Source organism: Salvelinus fontinalis, chromosome 31 (assembly GCF_029448725.1).
Source record: "Salvelinus fontinalis isolate EN_2023a chromosome 31, ASM2944872v1, whole genome shotgun sequence".
Classification (NCBI taxonomy): domain Eukaryota; kingdom Metazoa; phylum Chordata; class Actinopteri; order Salmoniformes; family Salmonidae; genus Salvelinus; species Salvelinus fontinalis.
In genome coordinates this window covers 20,495,228-20,512,364 of record NC_074695.1, presented here as the reverse complement: position 1 = coordinate 20,512,364, position 17,137 = coordinate 20,495,228, and the positions used below count along the sequence as shown (strand labels likewise).

At 43.5% G+C, this 17,137-nt stretch overlaps 1 protein-coding gene across 1 annotated transcript in view; it reads left to right on the top strand.

Annotated features, from left to right (window-relative positions):
* Positions 1–391: 391 nt before the first annotated feature.
* Positions 392–17,137, top strand: part of LOC129829781 (kelch-like protein 21) — a 27,347-nt gene continuing 10,601 nt past the window's right edge. The window contains exon 1 of the mRNA XM_055891693.1: positions 392–532. The gene's annotated coding sequence lies outside the window, so the exon portion shown is untranslated. The remainder of the gene's footprint in view (positions 533–17,137) is intronic.

The window sequence follows — 17,137 nt, the reverse complement described above, 5'->3', positions numbered from 1 at the left end:
CGAAATGGACAATGGACATCCACAAATTAACACATACCATATGAAATGTAACATATCATTTTAATTGGAGTATATCGGAGTACCACAGCGGTCTAAGGTACTGCATCTCAGTACAAGAGGCTTCACTATGGAACCTGGTTCGAATCCAGGCTGTAACACATCTGGCCGTGATTGGGAGTCCCATAGGGCAGTGCACAATTGGCCCAGGTCGTCGGGTTGGGTCGGGTAGGCCGTCATTGTAAATAAGAATTGTTCTTAACCGACTTGCCTAGTTTAAAAATATATCCCGATTTACTTACAGAATAATACGAAATTATCTGAGACCACGTTGAAAGTTGTGACGTCACACTGTGTCAACTACTGTATCCAATGAGAAGCATTTAGAGGCTATACCAATTCTTCACACGACGCGGAATCATGACGCAGATGACTGGAGAAGCAACATCAACGTTTATTTTCAGATACGAAATGTGAACAACTTTTAAACGTTTAAAACTATAACCCGTTCGATGACTAGAATACGTTACATTTGGTAAGTATATTTACTTAATGATTGATCTGTTTTATGTCTGCGAAGATTTTTCTTCGGTGGAAAGGATATATACAGTTGTGATTGGACAGTAGGCATGTCTGATATAAAATAATAACTGAGTTCTGCATGTTAGTCTCTTTGTTTCTACCAGATATTGCTGCTCGTGTTTCTACTTAGACACACCCGTCAATACATAATAGTTTTCCTTGTTGATGATTAACAGAATCTAAATAAGAATAGACCTACTGTACTGACAGACCAAAAAAAGATTCATGGAATTTACGATAATTTAGCTATGTGGACTTGTTTTCATTATCATAAATTCAAACAATTACAGTGCTCATGGGCACAGCTATGTTTTACTGTAGATTTGGGTTGGTGGACTAGAACGTAAACAATGAAATGAAAGCAGTATGTTTGTTGCAGGTACATACAGTTAGTTGTAAATATATGTCCCTAACTATGGACATTATTCTTATCCATCGGCGTTATGGAAAAGTACATTCAAGTTATACGTTGGTGTGAGCAAAGACAATGTGCCCATCTGTCAGCATACCAGACTTTGTCCTCCACCTCCAACGGTGTTACTCTTATCTAAGTAGCCCCACATGCAGGGATCAAACTGTCCCTCTTCTCTCCAGATGGAATGTGACCAGTGGTTGACTAGCCTGCCTTTTTATGGCTAAACGAGCCTGCATGGGGATCAGCTATGGAGAACCCAGAGCTTTAGCTCACTCCACTCAGTTGGTTCTCATGGCCCCTGGTATGCAGGCCCTGTAGCAGCTGTGTTGTCATGGACATTTGCCTACCAGGTGCAATATTAGCCTGGTCCCAGATTTGTGATGTCTTGCCTAATCATATATATATATATTTTTTTTCTTCCCTTATTTAACTAGGCAAGTCAGTAATGAACAAAGTCTTATTTTCAATAACGGCCTAGGAACAGTGGGATAACTGCCTTGTTCAGGGGCAATTCAAGGGGCAAATTCAGGGGCAAATTCAATCTTGCAATTTACATTTACATTTTTACATTTAAGTCATTTAGCAGACGCTCTTATCCAGAGCGACTTACAAATTGGTGCATTCACCTTAAGATATCCAGAGGAACAGCCACTTTACAACAGTGCATCTAAATCTTTTAAGGGGGGGGGGGGGGGGGGGTCAGAAGGATTACTTTATCCTATCCTAGGTATTCCTTAAAGAGGTGGGGTTTCAGGTGTCTCCGGAAGGTGGTGATTGACTCCGCTGTCCTGGCGTCGTGAGGGAGTTTGTTCCACCATTGGGGTGCCAGAGCAGTGAACAGTTTTCAGTTACAAGTCCAACGCTCTAACCACCAGGCTACCTGCCGACCATAAGAGTTCGCAAAAGAGAAAAGAGATAGTGATGCACCAATATGCCATTTTTGGCCGATACCGATATCCAATATTTTCCTTGCAAAAAACCCCGATATCGATAACCGATATTTAACATTTTAGTTTTAAGCATTATAGTACAGTTAAATAGTTAACACACACACATGGATGCAGTGGTCTAAGGCACTGCATCTCAGTGCAAGAGGTGTCACTAGTCCCTGGTTTGAATCCAGGCTGTATCACACCAGGCCGTGATTGGGAGTCCCATAGGGCGGCACACAATTGGCCCAGCGTCGTCCGGGTTTGGCCAGAGTAGACTGTCATTGTAAATAAGAATTTGTTCTTAACTGACTTGCCTAGTTAAATAAAGGTTACACACACACACCACACTGACCAGAAAGTTATTTTGTTGGCATTTACCAGAGGTGGGACCAAGTCATTGTTTTACAAGTCACAAATCTTGGCACTCAAGTTCCAAGTCAAGTCCCAAGTCAAGACAGGCAAGTCCGAGTCAAATCTCAAGTCAAGACAGGCAAGTCCGAGTCAAATCTCATGTCAAGACCGTCAAGTATCAAGTCAAGTCTCAAGTCCTAAACTTTGCGTTTCGAGTCCTAAACAAGTCATAATGTGCTCTTCGCCAAATGTAATACCATTTCATATTTTTAACAAGAGTAATAGTTAGTATATTACATTTACGCAAATCACGAATGCTTTTAAAAATATCTATATATTTACTACTTTCCAAATAAACATTATATTTCCATGGAAATACATGGGTAGCCATGAGAAAGACACCCCGAATAGTGATCGACGATCGCTATGGGGCGCAATCAGGCGATGTAGACTTGTACACAATCGCCCAACCTTAACACACACACACTCTTTCTCTCTGTGTGGTTACAGTAGGCTAACGTGTGTCAATGGTTTTAGGAACAGTAGTAACATCGGGCAGGATTTAGGGTACCAACTGCCTAGCCAATTGTAGCTCAATCTTGGGTGACTTGACTTGATACCCTCCCCAAGTCCAAATATTAAAAATGATGCTATTTAAAAAAGTGTGCAGCACATCAACTCTTCATTGCGGGAACTTGATCATTTATTTATTTTTTTATTTTTTATTTTACCTTTATTTAAGTAGGCAGGTCTGTTAAGAACAAATTCTTATTTTTAATGATGGCCTAGGAACAGTGGGTTATCGGCCTTGTTCAGGGGCAGAACGACAGATTTGTACCTTGTCAGCTCGGGGATTTAAACTTGCAACCTTTCGATTGCTAGTCCAACGCTCTAACCGCAGGGTAGCCTAGCGGTTAGAGCGTTGGACTAGCAATCGAAAGGTTGCAAGTTCAAATACCGTTCTTTGTGCAGCTTCAAATGTCGAACAAAGTTGGAAATTTTGCGCTTCCGTCTATAATTTTCTTCCCGCATGTTTTGCAAGTTGCAATTCATTTTGTGTTGATACAGCGTATATATCCGAAAATAATAATTTTGGGTATCATCTTTCCAAGGGCTCCATCTGAATTCACCCGCCGACGTTCCTCTGCACTGCCACGCACAACTTTTTCTCAGCTGGCACAATTTGATTGGCTGCTGTCTGATTCAAACTGTAATCTGTTAAATGAAGAGTTGATGTGCTGCACACTTTTTTTAATAGCATAATTTTTAATATTTGGACTTGGGGAGGGTATCAAGTCAGGTCGAGTCGGCTCAAGTCCAAGTCAAGTCACGAGTCATTGGTGTTAAAGTCAAAGTCGAGTTGAAAGTCATCATATTTGTGACTTGAGTCTGACTCGAGTCCAAGTCATGTGACTTGAGTCCACACCTCTGGCATTTACGTATGTCTCCATTACCAGTAAAACATAATCAAAACCTATTTCTTTCACTTACTTGCTGTGCTGTTTCGTTGTTCATTTGTTCAGTCGTTTCATTCTCAACCAGGATTTCTATGGAACGCTGTTTGGGTCTTTGCGTGTCAAAAAAGATACAGTGTCAAATAACCCTATTTGACGAGTCAAATAAGCTTGTTGACCAATCAGGACCTGAATATGACTGCACGTCACATAATAATTTAATGCGTTCATACATTTTTTAATGTAGTTATTACACATTGATTACACAATCACTCGTATTTCATATGTCACAACGATTCATCGATGCGTATGCTATGATGCTGGTAAAGTTGTCTAGCGCACTTACAGTGCTGGTCATAAAAAAAGCTATAGTTAACTCATGGATGCAAACAATGTTCTTCCCCAAAAACATAGCAAAACGGCCTCCCGGGTGGCACAGTGGTCTAGAGCACTGCATCGCAGTGCTAGCTGCGCCACCAGAGTCTCTGGGTTCGCGCCCAGGCTCTGTCGCAGCCGGCCGCGACCGGGATGTCCGTGGGGCGACGCACAATTGGCTTAGCGTCGTCCGGGTTAGGGAGGGTTTGGCCGGTAGGGATATCCTTGTCTCATCGCGCTCCAGCGACTCCTGTGGCGGGCCGTGCGCAGTACGCGCTAACCGAGGGGGGCGGGTGCACGGTGTTTCCTCCGACACATTGGTGCGGCTGGCTTCCGGGTTGGAGGTGCGCTGTGTTAAGAAGCAGTGCGGCTTGGTTGGGTTGTGCTTCGGAGGACGCATGGCTTTCGACCTTCGTCTCTCCCGAGCCCGTACGGGAGTTGTAGCGATGAGACAAGATAGTAATTACTAGCGATTGGATACCATGAAAATTGGGGAGAAAAGGGGATAAAAAAATAAAAATAAAAAACATAGCAAAACAACATAATCGGTTTCAGTAGCTATAGTTAGCGAGCTAACTATATAGCTAGGTGCCTTAATTATAAGACAGTTCTCATTTGATGAAGGTAGCTGGCTGCTTATAACGTTAGCTTTGGGCAACAGGGTTAAGTAGCTGGCTAGCTATTTATTTTCATGAACTGAAGTTCAATTTCAATAGGCGAACAACAAGTGGCTACCGAGCTAATACCTACTCACAAGGATTCCTAAAGCATTGCTAAGAATAATGAAAATAACTGCAGTTTATGCTGGTCATTGTGTTCAGACTTGTGGATTAACAAATAATGTTTTATTACCAACGCGGTATTGTAAACACATCGTTCCTGGCCGGTGTTTGCTTGTGTGCAGACTTTTTTGTACAGCTTTGACAGTGCTACTGATAGTAGTGGTGGCACTTGGCTTGCATGTGCAAATGCAGAACATACAACATTCTATAATAGAACTGTGTAATTGACGTGTGAGATTAAAAACGTATTTAACGGGTTAAATAGTGTTATTTGATGCATCAAATAGTGTTATTTGACGTGTATCTTTTTTGACATGCAAAGACCCAAACGGCGTTCCATAGTATGTATGTCGTGAAGCTAATAGCAGTGACGCTATTACTGTGTAACTCTGTAACTCCAGTAGGGCAACATCTGAAAAATAGTACACTTGGTAATGTGTACCGTGCTCGACCAGTCGGTGAAAGCCAACATCACCCACGACAGAGAACGGTTGATTGTCAAGGGCAATGAATTCCATTATCTTGGCGTTAATGTATTTCGCCTTTGAATTGTCTCACAAAAATGTTCTTACTCTTTCAAATGACTGCTGGACTTGTTGACTGCTCGATCCACACAGCAGACATTGTGGGCTAGGTTAGGAATGCTGTCTTGCACGTGTAGCGCAACATTTTACGTGGCGTCATTACGTCCTGTACCTACGTTATATAGGTATGCACGTCAGCTTTGACATCGGTTTTGCACATCGGCGTTAAACTAGACATCAGGCTTTTTAGAATGCATCCTGGGTTTTTAATCACTGTTCTTTCTTTTTAATGGGTCTTTGTGTCTGTGGAAGCTCATTTTGAGTGGTGACTAGGCACTTTATGGAGCCATGGTTTTGGTTTTGAACCGAGCGTAGTTAGATAAATGGTGTTGCTAAGTTGGTGTTTACCATGTCCTATCAGCAGGGGTCAACAGATGTTGTTTTGGCTGAATAGTCTAGTAGAAGGACCTGCTCTAAGCAAAACGGTTCAGTCTGGTTATGATTTTCTCCATCCATGTACACAGAATAGGCTTAGCTTCCAAATAAACATTCCATAGCTGGATTTGAGAACTTTCTGAAACCACACTTAATAACATAATTCATATTTTGGCTGTAGGCTACATGTTCATGAAGAACAATCCAGCCTTCTTCTCTGGGAGCTTTTCGTATCATTTGAGGACTTAAACATTGTTTTGTTTACATTTACACCCTGTAGCTTCAGCCATATTATAAAAAGAACCTAAAGAAGACTTTCAGGCTGAAAGTGAGGCCTTGTTCTTTTATCTTCTTGAGAAACCACGTGGTGACATTTTCCTCTACTGTCAACCCTACATTAATTTATGTCAAATAGTGTATTTAGAAGGAAATTATACCTAGCAACTCATATATTACCATTATTACCAAGCTTAGCTCATCATCAGCCATTCCTCATTTCCACCCAAGACTGCTGTAAATAGTCCAGAAACTTTTTAGATGATGACTGGCTGTTTATCTAGATCTGTGACTGACCATGTTAGCCCTATCTTAAGGGGTTTCGCCAAGGAGGCCATACTCTCTAACTATAGAGCATGAGTCAAGTTCCTAGTTCCTGGGCCTGTCACACAGGCAACTACTGTAATGAAATGTGGTGAGGGTAGTGGCATGCATCAGTCTGCATTCTAATATACATTATATGCTTTCTGTTGGTGGGTAAGTTCTAGTCACATGGTGCCTGATGGTCACACTACTCTCTGTATTCCTCTCACGGTCCTGACATACCGTCCAGTTTGTCCACCCACCTCTGCTCTCTTTCTCCCTCTGAGTGAGGCAATCGCTTTCTCTCTGCTATTTTAGGATGGTAAACACACTACCCATAAGTTGCTCAATACCCCTCTCGGGTCTTTGGGAAACACTTACCTACTCTTTATGTTGTGACCCACTGATCTAGTTCTAACAGATATGTTCGTTTTTGGACAGTTGTCGTTCATCTACAGTTACAGAGTAGGGTATCATACTGACTTGCACACAAGACGTGGGCAAGAAGGACTAGTAGTGTGGATTGATATTATCCTATTTAATTTACAACCAGAAAGGCACTACAGTAGTTAGTTTGTATAATAATACTGTACCATATGAATTAACACATTGACCTCATAAACGTATGTACAATTGATCAACCAGAACCTTTTGCAAGGAAATGCAATAATCCCTTTTAACCTGACAATCACTTACCCAGGAGTATAGAACAGCTGAAGTTAAACTCCAGAGCAGGTTTCAGGCCTGCTTCTGTAGAGTAACCTTTAGGGCAGGGTTTCCCAACTGGCGGCCTGCGGCCAAATTTGCCCCGCAGGTGGTTTATTTGGCCCCCCAAGTTACAGTGCATTTGGAAAGTATTCAGACCCCTTGACTATTTCCACATTCTGCCTTATTCTAAAATTGATTAAATTGTTTCATCAATCTACACACAATACCCCATAATGACAAAGCAAAAAAATTTTTTTTAGAAATGGTTGGAAATGTATAATTAAAAAAGAACTGAAAATATCACATTTACATAAGTATTCAGACCTTTTACTCAGTACTTTGTTGAAGCACCTTAGGAAGCGATTACAGCCTCTAATCTTCTTGGGTGGGACCCCTACCTGCCCTACGCTCTCTCCTGGCCCCTTACACTAAGTCTGAATTTGTCCTGCTAGGTGACCTAAACTGGGACATGCTTAAACCACCTGACAAGTTCTAAAGCAATGGGACTCCCTAAATGTTTCTCAGATTATTACCAATACCACAAGGTATGACTCCAAACACCCAGAAAAGGCTACTCTCCTCAATGTTATCCTCACAAATAATCCTGATAGGTATCAGTCTGGTGTTTTCTGTAATGACCTTAGTGATCACTGTTTTACAGCCTGTGTTCGTAATGGCTGCTCAGTGAAACGACCTGTCCTGATTTGTCATTAACGCTTGCTAAAAAAACTTTAATGAGCAAGCCTTCCTTCATGAACTGGCCTCTGTAAAATGGTATAGAATCAGCTTGATCCCCTCTGTCGAAGACACTTGGACCTTATTTTTTTATATCTTCAGTGGTATTGTTAACAAACACGCCCCCATAAAGAAATGAGAAATAAAAAACAGTTTCAGCCCCTGGTTCGACCATGATCTTGCAGAGTTACTCCAGCTCAAGAATTGCCACCAAGGGAGTACCCCAAGGCTCGATCCTAGGCCCCAAGCTCTTCTCAATTTACATCAACAACATATTTCAGGCAGTAGGAAGCTCTCTCATCCATTTATATGCAGATGATAGTCTTATACTCAGCTGGCCCCTCCCCGGATTTGGTGTTAAATGCTCTTCAACAAAGCTTTCTTAGTGTCCAACAAGCTTTCTCTACCCTTAACCTTGTTCTGAACATCTCCAAAACAAAGGTCATGTGGTTTGATAAGAAGAATGCTCCTCTCCCCACAGGTGTGATTACTACCTCTGAGGGTTTAGAGCCTGAGGTAGTCACCTCATACAAGTACTTGGGAGTATGGCTAGACGGTACACTGTTCTTCTCTCAACACATATCAAAGCTGCAGGCTAAGTTTAAATCTAGACTTGGTTTCCTCTATCGTAATCACTCCTCTTTTACCCCTGCCAAACTAACCCTGATTCAGATGACCATCCTACCCATGCTAGATTATGGAGACGTAATTTAAAGATTGGCAGGTAAGGGTACTCTCGAGCGGCTATCAGATCTTCCACCAATGCTCCTTATAGGTCACATCACTGCACTCTATACTCCTCTGTAAACTGGTCATCTCTGTATACCCGTCGCAAGACCCACTGGTTGATGCTTATTTATAAAACCCTCTTAGGCTTCACTCCCCCCTATCTGAGATATCTACTGCAGCCCTCATCCTCCACATACAACACCCGTTCTGCCAGTCACATTCTGTTAAAAGTCCCCAAAGCACATACATCCCTGGGTCGCTCCTCTTTTCAGTTTGCTGCAGCTAGCGACTGGAACGAGCTGCAACACACACTCAAACTGGATTTTTTTTCTCTTCAAACTCATCATTCAAGGACTCAATCATGGACACTCTTACTGACAGTTGTGGTTGCTTTGTGTGATGTTGTCTTTTGTGCTTTTTGTGCTGTTGTCTGTGCACAATAATGTTTGTACCATGTTTTGTGTTGCTACCTTGTTGTGTTGCTACCATGTTGTTGTTTTTATTTTTATTTCACCTTTATTTAACCAGGTAGGCCAGTTGAGAACAGGTTCTCATTTACAACTGTGACCTGGCCAAGATAAAGCAAAGCAGTGCGACAAAAACAACAACAGAGTTACACATAAACAAATGTACAGTCAATAACACAAAAGAAAAGAAAAATTGAAAAATATATGTACAGTGTGTGCAAATGTAGAAGAGTAGGGAGGTAGGCAATAAATAGGCCCTAGAAGCGAAAATAATTACAATTTAGCATTAATACTGGAGTGATAGATGTGCAGATGATGAATGTGGAAGTAGAGATACTGGGGTGCAAAAGAGCAAGAGGGTAAGTAATAATATGGGGATGAGGTAGTTGGGTGTGCTATTTACAGATTGGCTGTGTACAGGTACAATGATCGGTAAGCTGCTCTGACAGCTGATGCTTAAAGTTAGGGAGGGAGATATAAGACTCCAGCTTCAGTGATTTTTTAATTTCGTTCCAGTCATTGGCAGCAGAGAACTGGAAGAAAAGGCGGCTAAAGGAAGTGTTGGCTTTGGGGATGACCAGTGCAATATACCTGCTGGAGCGCGTACTACGGGTGGGTGTTGCTATGGTGACCAGTGAGCTGAGTTAAGGCGGGGCTTTACCAAGCAAAGACTTATAGTTGACCTGGAGCCAGTGGGTTTGGTGACGGATATGTAGTGAGGGCCAGCCAACGAGAGCATACAGGTCCCAGTGGTGGGTAGTATATGGGGCTTTGGTGATAAAACGGATGGCACTGTGATAGACTACATCCAGTTTGCTGAGTAGAGTGTTGGAGGCTATTTTGTAAATGACATCGCCGAAGACAAGGATCGGTAGGATAGTCAGTTTTACGAGGGTATGTTTGGCGGCATGAGTGAAGGAGGCTTTGTTGCGAAATAGGAAGCCGATTCTAGATTTAATTTTGGATTGGAGATGCTTAATGTGAGTCTGGAAGGAGAGTTTACAGTCTAACCAGACACCTAGGTATTTGTAGTTGTCCAGAACCGTCCAGAGTAGTGATGCTAGTCGGGCGGGAGGCTGCGGGCAGCAATTGGTTGAAGAGCATGCACTTAGTTTTACTAGCATTTAAAAGCAGTTGGAGGCCACGGAAGGAGTGTTGTATGGCGTTGAGGCTTGTTTGGAGGTTTGTTAGCACAGTGTCCAAAGAAGGGCCAGAAGTATACAGAATGATGTCATCTGCGTAGAGGTGGATCAGAGAATCACCAGCAGCAAGAGCGACATTATTGATATATACAGAGAAAACAGTCGGCCTGAGAATTGCACCCTGTGGCACCCCCATAGAGACTGCCAGAGATCCGGACAACAGGCCCTCCGATTTGACACACTGAACTCTATCTGAGAAGTAGTTGGTGAACCAGGCGAGGCAGTCATTAGAGAAGCCAAGGCTATTGAGTCTGCCGATAAGAATGTGATGATTGACAGAGTCGAAAGAAAGTATTTTATCGATGGCTGTTATGATATCGTTTAGGACCTTGAGCGTGGCTGAGGTGCACCCATGACCAGCTCGGAAACCAGATTGCATAGTGGAGAAGGTAAGGTGGGATTCGAAATGGTCAGTGATCTGTTTATTAACTTGGCTTTCAAAGATTTTAGAAAGGCAGGTCAGGATGAATATAGGTCTATAACAGTTTGGGTCTAGAGTGTCTCCCCCTTTGAAGAGGGGGATGACCGCGGCAGCGTTCCAATCTTGGGGGATCTCAGACGATACGAAAGAGAGGTTGAATAGGCTAGTAATAGGGGTTGCAACAATTTTGGCGGATCATTTTAGAAAGAGAGGGTCCAGATTGTCTAGCCCAGCTGATTTGTAGGGATCCAGATTTTGCAGTTCTTTCAGAACATCAGCTGTCTGGATTTGGGTGAAGGAGAAGGGTGGGGGGCAAGTTGCTGCAGGGGGTGCTGAGATGTTGGCCAGGGTATGGTTTGCCAGGTGGAAAGCATGGCCAGCCGTGGAAAAATTGTTTTTGGAATGATCGATTATTGTAGATTTATCAGTGGTGACAGTGTTTCCTATCCTCAGTGCAGTGGGCAGCTGGGATGAGGTGCTCTTATTCTCCATGGACTTTACAGTGTCCCTAAGTTTTTGGGAATTAGTGCTACAGGAAGCAAATTTCGGTTTGAAAAAGCTAGCCTTAGCTTACCTAACTGACTGAGTGTATTAGTTCCTGATTTCCCTGAAAAGTTGCATATCGCGGGAGCTGTTCAGTTGTAATGTTGTGTTGCTACCATGCTGTGTTGTCATGTGTTGCTGCCTTGCTATTTTGTTGTCTTAGGTCTGTCACGATTCCTAATGAAGGTGGCTCACCTTCCTGTTCGGGTGGCGCTCGGCGTTCGTCGTCACCGGCCTACTAGCTGCCACTGATCCTTTTTTCACCTTTTCTGTTTATTGGTTTCACCTGTTTTGTGTTTGGTTAATTAGTTGGGCTATATTACCCAGCAGGCCCGCCTGCTATTTGTGCGGGATTCTTTGTGTAATTAGGGTGCACGTTTGAGGTATACGTGTTTTGTGGGTTTTGCTGGACTGTTGCAGTCCCCGGTTTTGGGGCATTTTGTTTTGTGTGCGCCTTGTGTTTTGTGGGGTGGCTTTTGTTCAGAGTTTTGTGCATTAAATTTCCACTACCACTGAACTCTCTGCTTCCTGCGCCTGACTTCACACCCACTACACCCAGATCGTTACAAGGTCTCTCTTTATGTAGTGTTGTGTTGTCTCTGTTGCGTGATGTGTTTGTGCTATATTTATATTTTATACATTTAGTATTTTTAACCCCCTGTCCCCGCAGGAGACCTTTTGCCTTTTGGTAGGCCGTCATTGTAATTAACAAATTGTTCTTAACTGACTTGCCTAGTTAAAGGTTAAATAAATAAAACATTTAAATAAAAGCTTGGCCCACCTGTATTTTAGGAGTTTCTCGCATTTTTCTCTGCAGATCTTCACATGCTCTGTCAGGTTGGATGGGGAGCGTTGCTGCACAGCTATTTTCTGGTCTCTCCAGAGATGTTCGATCGGGCTCAAGTCCGGGCTCTGGCTGGGCCACTCAAGGACATTCAGAGACTTGTCCCGAAGCCACTGCTGTGTTGTCTTGGCTGTGTGCTTAGGGTCGTTGTCCTGTTAGAAGGTGAACCTTCACCCTAGTTTGAGGTCCTGAGCGCTCTGGAGGTTTTCATCATAGATCTCTCTGTACTTTGCTCCGTTCATCTTTTCCTTGACCCCGCCTAGTCTCCCAGGTTCTGCTGCTGAAAAACATCCCCACAGTATGATGCCGCCACCACCATGCTTTATCTTAGGGATGGTGCCAGGTTTGCTCCAGACGTGACACTTTGCATTCCGGCCAAAGAGTTCAATCTTGGTTTCATCAGACCAGAGAATGTTGTTTCTCATGGTCTGAGAGTCCTTTAGGTGCCTTTTGGCAAACTCCAAGTGGGCTGTCATGTGCCTTTTATTGAAGAGTAGCTTCCGTCTGGCCACTCTACCATAAAGGCCTGATTGGTGGAGTGATGCAGAGATGGTTGACCTTCTGGAAGGTTCTACAGCTGCACCATTGAGAGCATCCTGACTGTTTGCATCGCCACAGAGGAACTGGAGCTCGGGTCAGAGTGACCATCGGGTTCTTGGTCACCTCCCTGACCAAGACCCTTCTCTTCAAATTGCTCAGTTTGGCTGGTGTTGTAACCAACTTCAGTGGGCAAATGCTCACCTTTGATTGCCACTGCACACTGGAGAAGTGTGCTCTTCACGGATGAATCCCAGTTTCAACGTTGTGATGTCAATGTTTTGAACAAAGTGCCACATGGTAGGGAAGGCATAAGATACGGACAACGAACACAATTGCATTTTATTGATGGAAATTTGAATGCACAGAAATACTGTGATGAGATCCTGAGGCCCATCTCATTCATCCGCCGCCATCACCTCATGTTTCAGCATGATAATTGTTATGAGAATTATGTTCTCCTGTTCATTAACCAATTCAATTTAATTACTCAGTCTGCTCTATCAGGATTTGTATGATACTGATAGAAATGAAACAGACAGAGGCCCAGTCTACAATAGTTAAATGTTTATTCATGGAACGTTCTAACGTGCACAGTACAAAGACCTTCAATTTATAGTGACACACATACTTCCACACAAACCATCAAATCCGCCCGCCAATAGAGATTAGGGGAGTCCGTGAAAATAGTGTCTTCCTGCCCTCCCCTAAGATAGGGAGAGACCTGGGACTGGGAAGTTCTCAGTGTCCCAGCCAAGGTCGGCCCCGAATCTGGCTCAGACAGACAGTCTGTTATCAAAATTGTCCCCAAAACGTTGATTCTGACTAAGAACTACACTCCAGGATATATTATTATTCCACTGACTAAAACCACACACAGTATTATAATAATCGAATGATTCTAATCACTTACATACATGCATTATAATAATCTAATGATTCAAATCAATTTCATACAATCATATGGCTAATCAATTTCATACAATCACAATGTTTCAGACTTATGGTTTTAGGAGTGTAATATTCTAATCATTTATTAAAACACAATTAAAACATATTTCCTTATCAATAATGCACGGCACCATGTTGCAAGGATCTGTACACAATTCCTGGAAGCAGAAACTGTCCCAGTTCTTCCATGGCCTGCATACTCACCAGACATGTCACCCATTAAGCCTGTATCAAATCAAATTTTATTAGTCACATGCGCCAAATACAACAGGTGTTGACCTTACAGTGAAACGCGTACTTTTGAGCCCCTAACCAACAATGCAGTTAAAAAAAATATATGAGTAAGAATAAGAAATAAAAGTAACAAGTACTTAAAGAGCAGCAGTAAAATAACAATAGCGAGACTATACACAGGGGGGGGGGTACCGGTACAGAGTCAATGTGCGGGGGCACCGGTTAGTTGAGGTAATATGTACACGCAGGTAGAGTTATTAAAGTGACTATGCGTAGATGATAACAACAGGTTGCAGCGGTGTAAAAGGGGGGATGAACACCAAGGAACCTGAAGCTCTCAACCTGCTCCACTACAGCCCCGTCGATGAGAATGGGGGAGTGCTCAGTCCTCTTTTTCCTGTAGTCCACAATCATCTCCTTTGTCTTGATCACGTTCGGGTAGAGGTTGTTGTTCTGGCACCACATGGCCAGGTCTCTGATCTCCTCCCTATAGGCTGTCCCGTCGTTGATCAGGCCTACCACTGTTGTGTCATCGGCAAACTTAATGATGGTGTTGGAGTCGAGCCTGGCCGTGCAATCATGAGTGAACAGGAAGTACAGGAGGGGACTGAGCACGCACCCCTGAGGGGCCCCTGTGTTGAGGATCAGCGTGGCGGATGTGTTGTTACCTACCCTTACCACCTAGGGGTGGCCCGTTAGGAAGTCCAGGATCCAGTTGCAGAGGGAGGTGTTTAGTCCCAGGGTCCTTAGCTTATTGATGAGCTTTGAGGGCACTATGGTGTTGAACGCTGAGCTGTAGTCAATGAATAGCATTCTCACATAGGTGTTCCTTTTTTCCAGGTGGGAAAGGGCATTGTGGAGTGCAATAGAGATTGCATCATCTGTGGATCTGTTAGGGTGGTATGCAAATTGGAGTGGGTCTAGGGTTTCTGGGATAATGGCGTTGATGTGAGCCATGACCAGCCTTTCAAAGCACGTCATGGCTACAGACGTGAGTGCTACAAGTCGGTAGTCATTTAGGCATGTTACCTTAGTGTTCTTGGGCACAGGGACTATTACAGACTCGGACAGGGAGAGGTTGAAAATGTCAGTGAAGAAACTTGCCAGTTCGTCAGCGCATGCTCGCAGTACACATCCTGGTAATCTGTCTGGCCCTGTGGCCTTGTGAATGTTGACCTGTTTAAAGGTCTTACTCACATTGGCTGCGGAGAGCGTGATCACACAGTCTTCCGGAACAGCTGATGCGCGAGCATAGAAGTAGTTTAGCTCGTTTGCTAGGCTCGTGTCACTGGGCAGCTCTCGGCTGTGCTTCCCTTTGTAGTCTGTTATGGTTTGCAATCCCTGCCACATCCGACGAGCGTCATAGCCGGTGTAGTACGATTCAATCTTAGTCCTGTATTGACACTTTGCCTGTTTGATGGTTCGTCGGAGGGCATAGCGGGATTTCTTATAAGCTTCCGGGTTAGAGTCCTGCTCCTTGAAAGCGGCAGCTCTAGCCTTTAGCTCAGTGCGGATGTTGCCTGTAATCCATGGCTTTTGGAATGGGTATGTACGTACGGTCACTGTGGGGACAACGTCATCAATGCACTTATTGATGAAGCCAATGACTTATGTGGTGTACTCCTCAATGCCATCGGAGGAATCCCGGAACATATTCCAGTCTGTGCTAGCAAAACAATCCTGTAGCTTAGCCTCTGTTTGGGATGCTCTGTCTGGATCAACGTGTACGATAGCGTGTTCCAGTTCCCGCCAATATCCAGCAACTTCACACAGCCATTGAAGAGGAGTGGGACATCGTTCCACAGGCCACAATCAATAGCTTGATCAACTCTATGGAAAGGAGATGTGCCATTCTGCATGAGGCAAATGGTGGTCACAGTAAATACTGACCGGTTTTCTGATTCACGCCCCTACCCTTCTTTTTTTTTAAAGGTATCTGTGACAAACAGAAGCATATCTGTACTCCCGCTGATGTGAAATACATAGATTTGGGCCTAATCAATTTATTTCAATTGACTGATTTCCTTATATGAACTGTAACTAGGTAAAATCTTTGAAATTGTTGCATGTTGCGTTTATATTTTTGGTCAGTGTATGTTCTGGAGCCCTGACCATCTGCTCAAAAGCAAAAAATTAATTTAAAAAACGTCCCGCGGCTGAATCTAGCCGATCCCGATCCCTGCTTTCCCTGCGCTGTCCTTGGTGGGAGTTGGCTCATCGCTCACAGGGCTCTGTTGACCGACCAACGGCTGACTCTATTGTTTAATCCTGGTGTGGAATGTGAGCTGTCTACTAGGCTGAGACTCAATGCTCGTCAGCTTGTTGGTTTTTCTGCCGTAGAAGGCCAGGAGATAGATGGCTGCCTTGCCTTTCATGAAGCGTATCTCTGTAAAGACATACCTGTGTACTTTAAGAAGACATGAGTATCCCGTAATTCCACCTGAAATCTTGTTGGGCAGGAGCTCACCGGAGCACACATATGTTCTACTGCTTAAGCTCCTGTTCCTCTTATAGAATATTAGCTCAAACATATTGTGGAACTCCTTCACCTAAATATAAACAGTACCGGCACCCAACACGAGTACCAGCACCTATTTCAGTCAAAGTCAAACCCTGCATGTAGCAATCCCAAAGTTTTTACTTGCCCTTCAGATGACTGGTTGTTGTTGAAGCGCCCCAATGTCATACCTGTAGAATAACACTGATCAAAATCAGCTAATTCAAGTCTATGGCAGCCTTTGAAAATAATTGGCTTTTAGTGAGAAACCCAGGAGTTTAAATTAGCCTTGCAAGAGTCATGACACACGCTGACAGTTTTTAAATCCTAACACATTGTAACATTGAGAAACTGTGAGACTCTGCTCGTCAAGATGGGGTAATTCTCTGTGTATGGCCTTATTACAGCAGCTGGTAATAACTTTTCAGTGAGAAACCAGGGAGCTCTCATTATATTGTGACATGACGCAGTGATTTATAGTGTTAAACCAGTTGTCAAATAACTAAGACTTTCTCTTCGTCAAGTAGAGGTATTTCTTGTGTGTGGCCTGATTAAAACAGATGGTTGATTTAGTTTGTCAGTTGGTTTTAGGAAGCTGATTTGCGGATATTATTGAGTCTGAGGGTGACTGTGAGCAGGCCAGAGGCAGGCTGGCAGGCTCTAGTTTGACGACTACCTCATGGGGGCGGATAGGAGGACGTACGGTAGGCAGACAGGTATATGAGAAGAGGAGGGATTTGATGTGGGGTGTACCACCCCCCCTCTATCCAATGGAAATGGACACTGCCTGTCAAAGTATATTTAGACCCACAGCACAGGAAAGCTCTCTTTCTTTAACACGGA